Source organism: Lathamus discolor, chromosome 16 (genome assembly GCF_037157495.1).
Source record: "Lathamus discolor isolate bLatDis1 chromosome 16, bLatDis1.hap1, whole genome shotgun sequence".
NCBI classification, from domain to species: domain Eukaryota; kingdom Metazoa; phylum Chordata; class Aves; order Psittaciformes; family Psittacidae; genus Lathamus; species Lathamus discolor.
Genome location: NC_088899.1, coordinates 6,940,994 through 6,953,457, shown reverse-complemented (window position 1 = coordinate 6,953,457; position 12,464 = coordinate 6,940,994). Strand labels below are relative to the sequence as shown.

General features: G+C 51.9%; 1 long non-coding RNA gene across 2 annotated transcripts; it reads right to left on the bottom strand.

Annotated features, from left to right (window-relative positions):
- Positions 1 to 5,970: 5,970 nt before the first annotated feature.
- LOC136022800 (uncharacterized) lies at positions 5,971 to 11,221 on the bottom strand. 2 transcript variants are annotated; one of them, XR_010616336.1, is made up of 5 exons: positions 11,191 to 11,221; positions 10,491 to 10,617; positions 9,588 to 9,693; positions 6,846 to 7,436; positions 5,971 to 6,189 (listed from the first exon to the last, which is right to left on the bottom strand). It is a non-coding gene; the product is annotated as an uncharacterized LOC136022800 (long non-coding RNA). The 2 variants fall into 2 exon arrangements; XR_010616335.1 differs by having other exon boundaries at positions 5,971 to 7,436.
- Between the last annotated feature and the right edge of the window lie 1,243 nt (positions 11,222 to 12,464).

Sequence of the window (12,464 nt, the reverse complement as noted above, 5' to 3'; positions counted from 1 at the left end):
CTGAGCTAAGTGGCAAGAACAGCCCTGTGGGAATACTCGAGTAAGAGGTTTTTGCTCAAAAGCAGAAAGTCTCCCGGTTAAACCGCGGCGCGCTGGAGAACGCCTGATGGGTTGCTCTGCAGTATCTCCTGGTGCTCAAGGGTCCTTCTGTGCACTGTTCCCTGCCCGAGATAATTCGTATTCTCCTCTGAAAGCTTCTCGACTTGCTCCGCTCCCTGCCAGTGCTGTTGCTTGCAGCCACGGAATACAGATGATTGCTTTTATTGGGCACTGAAAACTTATACTGTCTCATAAAGAGGAGAGGACCAGAAGGGGCTGAAGAACAGCGTTTGTGCAGCTGGAAAGCTTGGTGGTTTGTTTAATTTCCTCCACGAGCTCAAAATAGCAAGGAAAATTAAATGGTGAAGATCTTAATAAATACTTTCCACAACGCTGTACGTTTCCCATTCTTTATGCTCTGTAAAATCGATTCGGGTGGTGAGGGAGAGGTGGCTGAGCCCTACAGCAGCATCGTGTATGTGTGGACGCAGTGTGTGGCAGCACATAGCAGTGGAGATGAAGGACCACGAGCACTTGAGGCTGCAGGGTGGCCTTGGACACTTCCATGGGGGAAGGCAAGATGCCAGGGCTCCCTTGCACACCTCCTCTATTACCTTCACCACATTCTCCCCTACAACCACATTATTTAGGGGGAAAGTGGTGCCAGTTCCTTCACTGCAGATGCCGCTGCCTTTCCCCAAATCCAGCTGATCCCTCTTGGAGAAAACAACAGTCGCACAGTGCCGAGAGGGCTGCGAGGGCGCGGATCCCCCCCGAGACCAGCCCACATCCCAGCAGCAGGCTGAGCCTCCTGAGCGACTTGAAAGGCTGCATGGGGACTGCTACCAGCCACGCAGCCCTTAAAGGGAATCAGAGCAGCACAAAGTATTTACATTGAGCCCACATTTCCACATAAAAGAGGACTTATTTTCAACAATATTAAGAGGGGTTTTTATTAGAATCTCTTGTCTAAGCAGGCAGCAAAAAGGAAGATTTTGAGAGCTCCCTTATTTGTATGAAAGCTGCTGGCGGGTACAAAGCGGCAGCTGAGGAGCTTATTGAGCAGGAAGGGAGGTTCAGGCTGTGAAACTCGATGTGTAAATTAGCTTCTCGCAGCTCTTGTCTCTGCGCCTGTCACTTGCACCAGTGTCCCTGTCTGTTACAATCCTCCCGGTTCGTTTGGATAACTATCAGCGACATGCCAGGGACAGCAGCCAAAACCCGCGCTGCCTGTAAACAGAGTGGCTGTTAACTGAGGAACGCGAGGTCTACCAAAGTAAACAGGCATCCAGCGGGAGCGCCTGTTGGTCTTTTCCTGCTATAGGAGCCTTATTTTTAGTGAAGGGGCTGAATGCTTCATTAGCAGCACTTGGGAGAAAGCAGGAGGAGGATCCGCTTCCTACTGGCTGGCACAGGGAGCCTCGCTCCCTGCCTGGACCACGCTGCAGCATCCTCCCTCCTCGGCACAGCCAGTGCTGGCCGGATAATCTGAGGACACAAGTTTGTAGTGGTTGTTCTCTCCTGCCATGATGGTGCGGTGCCAGTTCAGGTAGTGGCAGCAAAGGGCCACTTTTGGGCTCCCAAAAGTCTCCTGGCTCAGTTTCTGATGAGTTGATAGCCGAGCTGGAACCCAAGCATTCAGGGGGGGCTGCCACCCTCTGATGTGGCTGTCCTGGCCAGCTTTGCACCAATGAGACCTTTATTTTCATTCCTGAGGAGCTAGAGAGCCCTGATATGGGAATAGCAAGGAACATATGACACATAATGAAACTTGCTTCTTGCCATGTGAGAAATCTCTCCTTGAGTGTTATTTTGGATCTCTTCCTAATATCTTATCAAGAACCAAACGTGGAAAGCCAGTATCTGAAGAAATTAATCAACACAACTGAGCAGAGTACATAGGCTTTGCAGGAAAGAGCAGCAAGAGGGAAAACTGTGAAAGTCATTAATGGAAATCCTTAAGGGACACCTTGGAAGCAGAGGGTACAGAGTTGGGATGCTTGCCTGCAGAGCCTATAGGAGGTCCAGATGGAAGTGCCAGGCCCTTCTGGTATGAGTCACCCCCTCTACTGCTGCACAATCCCAGTTTTCCTAATGATCCCTGGGATGCTTTACAAGCGCCTGTAGGGACAGGCCAAGGGGAATGGCCTTAACCTCCCCGAGGGGAGACTGAGATGAGCTCTTAGGCAGAAGCTCTTCCCTGTGAGGGTGCTGAGGCGCTGGCACAGGGTGCCCAGAGAAGCTGTGGCTGCCCCCTCCCTGGCAGGGCCCGTGGCAGGGGTTGGGACTGGATGAGCTTTAAGGTCCCTTCCAACCAAAACCAGGCTGGAATTCTGTATCAGGCAGCCGCTTTGCCCAAGGTTTCCTTCCCTTCCGAGGACCTGAGCTGCATTGAGCAGCATCAATTTTTCAAGCGTTTCACCAAAGGAAAGTCAATCTCTGCCAGCACAGAGCATCCCTCGGGACCGTTACCTCTGCTCCGGGAATCTGATTACACGGGCTGCGGCACCTCAGCCTCGCCGCTGCACAGCAGCAGCTTACAGAGAGCTTTTCCGGACCTCATTTAGCAGCCGCTTTAGCCGCGGTCACACAAACTCTTCCCCCTATCGCTCTGCTGCAGCGCGATGCTTCAGCTCCATTCAGCCCGGCTCGGCTCCTCCCGCTGCCGGGCGCTGGGGGTCAGTGTTCCCCCGGCGGTGCCGCCCTGCCCGCAGCCCCGGGACCGGCGAGCCGGGTCCGGCAGCTCGGACAGCCCGTCCTGCCCTGCCCGGAGGGACCTCGGCGGCAAACAGCCCTTCCCCGCCTCCACCAGCCCAGCTGTGAGCTCTCCGCTGGCCTCAGGCAGCGAAACCACCCATCCTGACCCTGCCATCGCGCACTGCATTCCATGAGGCTGAGCCCCATCCAAAATTAGACCCAAGGTGCTCTTGCCATTAGGTAGATTAAAACACAACCCGCCTCCCCCAGGAAACTCCCAACCAGTCCCAAAAGACCCCCTTCCTCTGTTGACCCCCAGCAAAGCCAGGCTTGCAGCCCTAGCTCGCTTTGCCACCGGTGACAGGTAACATTTTGTTAAGTGCTGTGCATTACTTAACAGTTTCTTCAGGGAGATTAAAAATTCTTTCAGTAAATGCAACTCTTCCACACGCACCTGACAATGATCGAAGGGGCTGTTTTACACAAGGCTCATTAAAAATAAAACTGCAGTGTTGATTTCAGCAGCTTAAATTACTTAAGCCACTGTAATAGGATAAATATTTGATGGTGAAGTTTAAACTTCCACCACCATTATGTTGCTGCTAAAAAGATAAAGGATTCTTTAAAGCCTGCTTGGTGGTCTCCTTTCAAAGGGAAATGGTTGGAAACTTGCCTCAAAACCTGCCTGCAGAGATTGCTTTTGGGATGGGAATGAATTAATTTCTTCCCTCTATTGTCTGCAGGTAATAGAAAATTCTTCCTGCTCCCATCGGAACTGGTCAGTCTCTGCTAACAGTGGGAACTGCACCCAGCTCTGGGGCAATAACACAAGAGGGCTGTGGAGCTGTTGGAGCCAGTACAGAGGAGGCCATGGAGATGCTGCAAGGGCTGGAACAGCTCTGCTCTGGAGCCAGGCTGAGAGAGCTGGGCTGGGGCAGCCTGGAGAAGAGAAGGCTCCTGGAGGGGAGACCTGAGAGCAGCTCCAGTGCCTAAAGGGGCTGCAGGGAATCCCAGAGAAGCAGCTGTGGCTGCCCCATCCGTGGCAGTGCTCAAGGCCAGGTTGGACACAGGGGCTTGGAGCAAGCTGCTCCAGTGGAAGGGGTCCCTGCCCGTGGCAGGGGTTGGAACTGGATGAGCTTTAAGGTCCCTTCCAACACAAACCAGTCTGGGATTCTGTGATATGGGGCACCCACTCTCTAGGAGCTGGTGGTGTGGTGCAGTGTCCTGCGGTAGGGGCATCTCTGCAAGCTGCCATCACTGCACAGATCATCACCAAACAGCCCAGACAGGGAATTCTGAAGGGCTGAAAATCTTTTTCAGTTCCGATTTCACAACACCTTCCCTGAGCTGACCGCATCAGCAGATGCTTTTGAGAACCCAGTGCGAGCCGAGTCTTACCTTCAGCAGAGCTGCAGCCCGCGTGACTGTCAGAGCCTGCTCCTCAAGTGCTGCTCCGGGCATCAGTAGCACATCTCGTGTCAGAGTGCAGCAGCAAGTTTCACAGTCCTGAGCCTATAAATATTTCTGTTGCCTTTGAAATGATTGCTCCGCAGTGGCACTTTCCCTCTCTATCGCAGAATTAACTCTCCTTTTCTATCACCTACCTTGGGGTAATGCGATACATAAAGCTTATAACACCTCAACAATTTAATTCTTGGCTCCCAAGAGTCACCAGTTGCTGGGCAAATGAATGATGCCTCCAAGGGCAGAGCTGACCCAAGCAGGGGGGCTGTCCCCAGCAGCGATCACCAGTCTGACATGGAGAAGGTGGCTGGGCCAGGCAGCACTTTCTTAGCAGCACAAAAAGCCATCAGCATTCTCCTCAGAGGTACCTTTCTCCCTGGTCTCTCCCAGGAGCCACTCCAGGAATGTTATCACAGTTCAGTAGCTCCCCAAATTAAAAAGGGATAATGACAGTTGAAGCATCCTAGAGCAGGACCATGGAACGTGCCACTGAGGGCAGTCTCTTGTCCAATGTCACAAATGCCTTCCAGGAAAAGAGGAAGCTTCACCCAAAAAGCAGTTAGATTTGGTTTTTTACCCTCCATTACCAATGCCAGAGGTTACGTGTAAAGAGCTGTAACTGTACCTCAGAGGAGACCTTCACCAGTGGGGATCCTCAGACAGCATCTATCTCAAAAGAGCAGGGAAAAACAATCAGAGGAGACATGTTCTGTTCATGCAACAGCAAGCAATATTGTTCCGTTGGCAGGATTCACGCTAAGACAACTGCTCCAGTGTCCTAGAATGCTGTGCCTTTATGCATTCGTTCCAACTGGGGACTTCAGTGCAAGAGAAATGCTTCAGTTATCAGCCCTACGAGACTCCAGCAATGAAGCCAGATCTTCATTACAATCTGGTTAAGTATTTCCAGCATGCAGCGTGCCTCCATCCAGAGCTCTCTGCTGGCCCTCTGGAAGCTGGTTTTCCAGGAGCCGCTCATTACACAGCACCAAAGTCATCTTCCACCTCTTCACAGGGTCAGCTTGGAGCTTCGCCATCCGCACCGCTCGCATGCTGTAAGGAAGATGCCACACGACTGTCCAGGCACTGTCCAGAGTGTAATAGCTGCACTTCACAGACAGATTAATCATGTAAGTGAGCAAAGACTTCAGCCAAGAGCTCCTCCGCAAGCAGCGAGTGTCTGGGGCTCTTTTCTGCATGCACTGATAGCGCTTAATACTTGAACAGACTTGGAATTCAATTAAACCCAGAAAGAAAGCAAAGAGCTTAGAAGCGTGCTATTAACTCATAGCTACGAACCCGACTGCCACACCTTGCCACCCCTCTCCTTGGCCCCCGCCGCTCCCAGGGCTGGTGTGTGGCAATGCAGGCTGCATTCTCCAGCCAGGTGGTGGTTGTCCCAGCAGTGTCCGTCTATGGCCAGGTATTCCCAGTGCTTGCAATGGCTCTGCTGTGGGGATGCCTGGCACAGGGCAGAGCTGCAGCACTCAGAGGGGTGGCTCTTGCAGTTCCAGCGCTCTCAGATTCTACTAAGTTTTCCATTAGTTTCTTCCCATCACATTTTCTTCACTAAGTAACCCTTGCTGGTTATCCTTTACAACTATCTGCTCCTGAGATGGCCCTGAGTGGCCAAAGGCTGCTGCTTGCAGACCAGGGATGTTATTTTGACACTTGATTTGATGTGAGGATAGATGAACAGAAAGCCACAGATGAATAGAAGAATCTCTCAGTATTCCTTGCTGTCACTCCAGCTAGAAAGCAAAGCTGGCATCTCTTGCTCTTAAGGGATCTGAGATTATTCAGACAAAGGCTTCCCCATGGGTAGCACACTGGCAGGAACAAAGCAGTAGGGTTCACAGTATGAACAAGTGTCCTACAGCCAGTGGGATCAAAAGCAAGCCCTGAAACAGTGTGTAAACCAGGTTGGGTAGGACGGATTCAGTAACAATCAGGCTGCACAGGAAATGTGTTTGGATAGCAGGTTCTGTCCTGTGAAGAAAATAGCAATGCTTGAGAAGCTGCTACAACCCATGGCTGTGATTTTGTCATCCTGCTTAATAGGAAAAGCCACCAAGTTTCCTGGCAGTGCTCAGAAATGTGCCTGACCAGCTCACAGTCCCTGCATGTGTCCATACCCTCACCAAGGCTTGGCATTGCTTCATGTCCTGCAGAAAACCAGCCACAGCATCCCCAAGGACCTCTGCTCCTGTGCTTGGCCTGGTTCAGTTGGATGTCAGAAGGGTTTCAGGACAGATTTTAGGGTTAGAGGAGCCGTTGGAGCTACACTATCCCCGGCTCTGGCTCGCATGGAGCATCCTGCACTGCACTATGTTCCAGGGCAGCGGCACTGGTCTGGGCACTGCCTGTACCATCTCTGACTGCAGCAGACTCTCCCCCAGTGGTGCCAAAGCCAGCAGAGCTGCTCTGACCCTGCTCCTTTGCCACCCAGCACCCATGTCAGGGTGACCCTCTGAGAAACTGAGTTCTTCCTGCAAGTGAAAGGCTCAGCACACAGCGAGACACTGGCTTCTCCTTTTCTCAGAGCTCTCCAGAGGCAAGCTTCTCCAGCCCAGGAGCTAAAAGGCTCATCAGTAACTATTCCAGCCCCACACCTCGCTGTTCCCTCGGGACCACATTGTTCTCACCTCTGCTTGACATCCCTGCATTGCCAAGGCCAAGCTCCCTTCGCTCCGCGTGCCAGCACTTGACCCATGGCACCGCTCTGCATGTGCAGCCGCACGTCTCGCCCCGCTCCGTGCTTTCAGTCACGCTCCCGTGGGAAACATGCGAATGCCTCAATTTTGTCTCTGTGCTCAGTAAGCAGGGAAGGAAAAAACCCTTCAGAAGTGCCGAGGCTGCATCTTCGGGGAGCAGAAACGTACAGGTGTGCACTGCCATAAATATTGCAGGAAGGGGCTGATTAGATTCTCCTAACACGGCAAATGCTGCATTACGGATGCCGAGCGCTTTGGAAGGAAGCCAACCACCAGTTTCCTAAGGAATATTCTCATTGCCGTGGCACTGTGCTGAGCAGGGATCCTTCTCCTCCGAGCGCTGGTAGCTGGTCAGGACGATGAGAGGGGCCACCACAGTCAAGTTGAAGCAATTCTTTCTCCTGTAGTTTAATCCTCTTCCCTCCTCTTGATACACAGTTTATTTAATTGCAGAGACAAGATGCATTTCTTTCTGGAGGGATTGTGGGAGCATATTTGTAATCCAAGGGCTGTAATTGAGCTCTGTAATAATAATTATACTTCTCTTCATTAATATGTCTTAAAGCTCATTACAAACTATTTTTGTGCCAGCATCTTTGCTAAATCCCTACAGGGTGAGAGATGATAACTTTTTATTCCACTACAGCAGCAACTTCAGGGTTCTCCTACTCTCACAGGGTAGCAGCAACAGCCAAAGGAAACCCTTAGATTGATGCTAAGGCCAGGGAAGCCTGGTCCCAAGTGGTATAAAGTGGCTTAGGAAGGGGAGCTCCACCACTTGCTACCACCCAGCCTTTAGCACCCTCACTGGTCCTCACCAGCCACCCACTGCACTCAGACTGGGGCTGTGCAGGGCAGGTGCCTCTTGAACATCCCCACAACACAGACTGAAAACACCATTCCAAGCTAAACAGTGAATGATAGCACATAATATCTTGCTTGAGTTTCCCTGTCTGTTAGGGGAGTCTTTATGGAGGCATTTCTGAGGTTTGCTGGCTGCAGGGCCTGCTGCAACACAACCACCACTGGAATACAGCTGTGTTTCATGAACACACAGACAGGCAGGGACTGGGACCTGCCTTTGTCATGGTATATCCTAAGGGATGGATCTAAAAGCGGATGCTTTTCAGTACAAGAATGTCTATTCCAGATCACAAGCCTGCAATTAAAATGAAGAATTCAAACTCATTTTACTTAGACAAGAGCTAGGAGGCACGCAGTGCATGAAGACAGCTTCCAGACTCCCAGATCCCATTAGTGCTAAAGTAAGGTCCCAGTTCAAATCCCGGTGTGCAGAGGGGAAAACATTCCCTAGATTTAAGATAACGTTAAACTACTCTCTGATGCGAGGATGCTGCTCTTTCAATATTTAAGCTCAGTCTGCGAAACATGCTGCTTATCTAACATTCATTATCCTGTTTGTGCCAGCATCTTTGCCAAGTCCCCAGGGCACTGGGGAGAACCATTTTCTTGCTACAGCAACAGCACCGAGGTGTGCTGCTGCAATTACAGGGGAATAGAAATTTATAGCTCCCCTGAAATCACAGCGCTCCTATTAAAGCAGCCACTGGCTCTGTGCTAAATTTGCCCAAGCAGCAGCGTGGCCGGACAATGAGGGCCTGTGGTGATACTCCAGGATGCTCCGGGTGCTGCTGCGCCTGCTTTGGGATGAAATGAACTCCTCTTTCTCAGCTCCCCCGCTCATAGCAGTTCCAAAATAACCCGAAAAAGGAGCAGAACAAGTGGCAGCCATCACAATAGGCTTTCTTTGAAGCAATTCTTCCAGGTATGCATGAGCTCGCTCCCTAGATCTGCAAGTAGTTGTCAGAGAAATTCAATTCGTTTCCCTCAAACAATCATTGCTGCTTTCCATTGGGAGCTCTCCTGTTGAGCTCGCCTGTGACATTTTCAGTTCCTATTCCCCAGAGCTGCTATAGCCACTGGCAGCAGGAGCCGCTGGGTCCCAGAGGGCTGTGGCTGCATGGCCAAGGCACAGGGACACCGCAGCCACCTTCAGCCTGCAGAGCCATCAGTCCTGGCCCTGGGAGCAAGGAAAGCTCCAAACTGGATCGTCAGCTACAGGTGGAGTTCACAGGGACACAAGAAAAAGCAGCTGAAAATTGTGCTTCAAAATGATGACTTTGAGGGGTGAGTGGCAGGCATCAATGCCTGGAAAATCCTTTCTACATCTTGTTTTGGAGCAGAGTGAAGCAGAAGACATGTCAGCAGGTATCCTGGCTACAAGGAGATCATACCCTTCTCTCCATCACTGAGACCTGTGGCTGCACAATCCCAAGCTTTTAAAGAGAGCCTCAGATCACACCGAGAACATCAGAAAGCCCCAGCAGCAGCATTTCACTGGGCTGAAGATGACAGCACACAAAGCAGCAGCTTGGAAATCATTTCTGCCCGTCTTAAAGCTGCCTCTGTGCTGTGAGCAGCAAAGGCAGCACAGATCTGTATGGGAACCAGACAGCTGGGTGCAGACACACACAGCATCACCGAGCTGGAGCCTGGCATTTCTTCGTGAAGGGATGTGGAGGAGCACAAACCTCCACTTCTGTGGGTGAAACAGGGGCAAGTGCTCACCTGAGGGCCGTTCCCCCCCATCATTCCCCATCCCAACCCTGCTGGCAAAGAGGATCAAGCCCATCTCGAAACAGCTGCACTCACCACACATCTGTTCTTGCCTCTCTCTTCCAAGCCATTTACTTCTCAGAAGATTTTTGCCTCTCGGTTTCACATCTCCTTCCAAAACATCACATAGCCCTTAAACCGACTTGAATGTAAACCATGCAAATGCAGGAAGAAGGTAATTAGTCACTGAAGGCTACAACTGGGATGTAGGCAATCAAATCACTTTAGTACAGTTCCACCTAACTGAGAAGGGAAGAAACCCCTAAGGAGCACAGTGCTTTGGGGAGGGGTTGTAGCCCAGCTGAAAGCTGCCACCCTCCTCTTGAAGATCTGCCTTGGATTTAAGCTGCCTTCAAGGCTTTGCAGCCCAAAGCAGGGCCGGAGGATGGGCTCAGGCTGTAGCTCAGCAGCTCCACCCATACAAACACCCAGCCCCTTGAAAAGACCCAAGTGCTCACCTCCGTGCTCAGGGCTTCACCCCCGGGGCTCCGTGTCCCCACAGCACCCAACTGTCACCTTGGAGCCCTGAAAGTCATTTCCCAGCCTGGCCCAGGAGCTGCAGCTGCAATCAACTGCCTGGGCTCATATGCTCCAAATCACCCTAATGGCACTTCAGAAAAGCAAATAAAAGTGAGATTATGATATTTTACGTAAATAAGCAATGTGGCAATCCCACACTGGCTTGGCCTGCCAGGGAAATTCACTGGAGAGATATTAACATTGAAATATGTGAGCGTGTTTGCATGGAACATTTATTGTATAACTCCGGGCTCCAATAAAGCCTTATATAAATTATTCATTCTGGAACCGAGATGAAGTGCCAAGAAACCCCACCCACCAAGGGACTGCTTTTATTACTACCAAACATCTAGCCTTAGTTAGCAACTAAGCTATTAAGACAGCATGCAAGGTAATTACAAGTGGGAAATGAAGAGTTACCTCCCTGGTGACACATGTCCTGTGCTCAGGGCAGATGCTGGCTGCCCCCTCCACTGGGCTGTTCTGGGTGATGCAGAATCAGGTACCTGCTTAACTCAGAGCATCAGCTCCTGCCCACAGTTGCTGCCTGGAAAGCAGGGAAGGGTTTGCTAAGGGAAACCACAGCTTAAGTGCCAGCTTGGCTTTGGGGACCCTCTGGATGCCCTGGAGCAGAGCAGGCACCATGGGCAAAGGAGCAGGACCGCTGCGCCCTGGCTGGGCACACACAGTGCCAGCACTTCCCTGTGCCAAAGCACAAGAAACCCGGGTAGCAGTTGCCATGGCAACTCCTCCTTTTAAACACTGCTGTTAAACATCACATCAAACCCACCACCGGCATCCCGGGGTCCTCCTCAAGCTGTGGCACCATCCTGGCTGCTGCATGGGCTCACGCTGTTCCCTGCCTGGCTGGCTGTGGCCCAGCACCGCATGGCAAGGCGCAACGACAGGTTGCTGTGTTTTCTGGAGCTGCAAAGTTACCAATTTGCTGTTAAAAACCAGGGCTCCCCCCCCCCCATCTCCAATACCTGCAGCACCCACAGTGCCCGGGGCAGCTGCAATTAGTCTTCCATGCACCCCCTTCCCTCCTCATACCTTCCCTTCCCCAGGGGTGAACTGCAGGGACTCCCTTCCTGAGCTCCATGTAACAGCCCATCCTGACCTCCTTCGCCTGAAGCATGCTCCATCAGCCTCCTCACCAGAGCCCTTCCTCCCAGCTGCAGCTTTTATAACCTTGCAGCCTTACACCTGATGTTCATCAGGCTGCTCTGGTACCTCCATTAACCCTCTCCTGCCTTCTTTGATGGCCCTGCCTTCTGCACACTGGGTGGGATGCAAAGGCTCTGCTCTGTGTTGGGATGTGGCTGCCTGGAGCAGTTGGGTCTCTCCCTTAGTGCTCCATGGGCCAGCCCTTCCTTTGCAATGGAGCCAACCTGTTCCATGCTTCTATGATCCCCAAGCCACGGGTGCCACCATGGTCTTGAGCTGCACATCCCGGCTGGCACATGGCACTCCAGGGATCGGGATCGGTGGCAGCAGCGGTGCTTTATCCCTGCATTAGCAGCTCAGTGCTTGCACAGTCACTGCCACCCTGCAGAACTGCATTAACTTCTCTTTACCAGCTGCAACTTTTCTCTATCAGCATCTGCCTGTGCCTCCAGCAGCGTTTTATGGATCATAAGAAAGGCTAAGTGGAAGAGGGGAAGTTTTCCTTGGTTTTGGAAGCAGATCAAACAGCCCTGCTCAGACAGCTCCGTGTGGTCTGGAGCGGGGAGGTGGGGTGGGACCTCTCCCGGGTTCCTGTGCTCCCTAGGAAAGGTCCCATGTCCCATAGCTCAACAGGAGGCCCTGCTTGTGGTGTCACAGCAAGCACAGGAGGCAAGAGCCGCAGAGGGGTGACTACAACACGGTGCTCTTGTGCTCCAGCCTGTGCTTGGCTTGTCTCAGCTGTAGGATGGGGAATAATTTCATTGCAGGGAATGCTAATAAGAGGTTTGTGTGTGAGAGAGAAACCCAGAGAGGTGAAGCTACCTATCACAACTGTGAATAATGAAATTAGGAGAGTAATAATTACCGGAGCATGAGATTCCAAGCAGAACAATTATCCCAAGTGCTGTATCAGTGACTGCCTTGGGTCTCTGCAGACACCTCCCAGCCCTCGGCTGGTTTTCAGCTCCGGGTGGCCCTGGTGCTCCACTGTGGCTGCTGCCATCCGTGGGGCTGGAATAGCATTTCCTTGCGCTGCTGCTTCTGCTTGGGAAAGAGGACAACTAACCTCTTTCCTTTGCAACCCCATGTTGAGAAGCTGAAGACAAACAAGCCCATGGCTGCAGTTAGATCTCAGGGGTGTTGGGATTCCTCTATGGGTTAGGAGATAACCCCTGCCATGCTGCCTGCTCCAGTGCTTTCACAAGCCATCTAAACGTGTTGAGAGCA